Below are 1,110 nucleotides of genomic sequence, written 5' to 3' on the forward strand. Positions count from 1 at the left end.
TCCACCTTGAAAATTAGCCCTACATGTGATGCCTTTCAACTGTATTAAGACTGTGTGTGTATGTGTACACACACACACACACACACACACACACACACACACACAAAGCCTATGGCTGGAGGAGAGGGTCGGCCACGTGCCGCAAGAACCACAAAGCCGGTGTGGACAAATGGAAGTCAAGCTGAGCGTTTCAGAAACAAAAATGTCAAAAATCCCGTCTAGCACTGGCCACGTGGTCTCTGTCCCCCCTACGGGACCACAAGTCCTGACCTTCTAAATCTCAGCTGGACTGCAGTTTTTTAATAAGATGCCATAATGTGCAGCTGCAACTAACATGCATTGTCCACTGATGTGTGAGTGATTATCTGGATGAATGGATGAGATGTGTGGTCTCCCAAAAAGACCAAGACGACGTCCACAAATGTCTCAGTCTGTCCACAACTTAAAGACACTGTCACAGAGGAGAGAAGACACCAGATATTCAGGTTTAACGAGCTTTTTTTTAACATTAAAAGAATGACTAATTGGTTGAAGACCTGCCGATGGATTTCATAGTTGATGACTACTTGATGAGTCTTTGCAGCCGGGGTTAATGTGTGCAGGAACGCAGCGCTCTGGTTCACATGGCAACACACGGTGACCCCGCACGCCCCCATTGTTGCTCTGTCTGACAAACCGTCTTCATGCATAGTTAATCGGATCCTCGGTCATCGGAGGCGCCGGATCCGTCTGAAAGATCGCCCCCAAATACATGCACGCTGTGTTCTCTAAATATATATATATCCACCTCGGTGAAGCCCACGTCTGGCCCACATGTGGTCCAGAGGATTCGGATCCACGCCGGGCCCGGCAGCGGCTCTGCATCCTTTTGGCTATTTCTGGCCGTCTGAGCCGAGGTTGTAGGCGAAAGAAAGGGTAAAAAATGGATCCAGAACGTGTTGTGTGCTCTGGATTGTGTTGCTGTCATTGGGGGGGTGCGGGGGGGAGAAGAAGACCCACATTACCCAAATAGAGGCAGAAATACTTGTTCAGGGTGCACAACAATATGTATGGAAAACAAGAACTGTGTCTACTTGTGTTGGTGTTGTGTGTGTGTGGGGGGGGGGGGGG

This window comes from Etheostoma cragini, chromosome 15, assembly GCF_013103735.1.
Source record: "Etheostoma cragini isolate CJK2018 chromosome 15, CSU_Ecrag_1.0, whole genome shotgun sequence".
NCBI classification, from domain to species: domain Eukaryota; kingdom Metazoa; phylum Chordata; class Actinopteri; order Perciformes; family Percidae; genus Etheostoma; species Etheostoma cragini.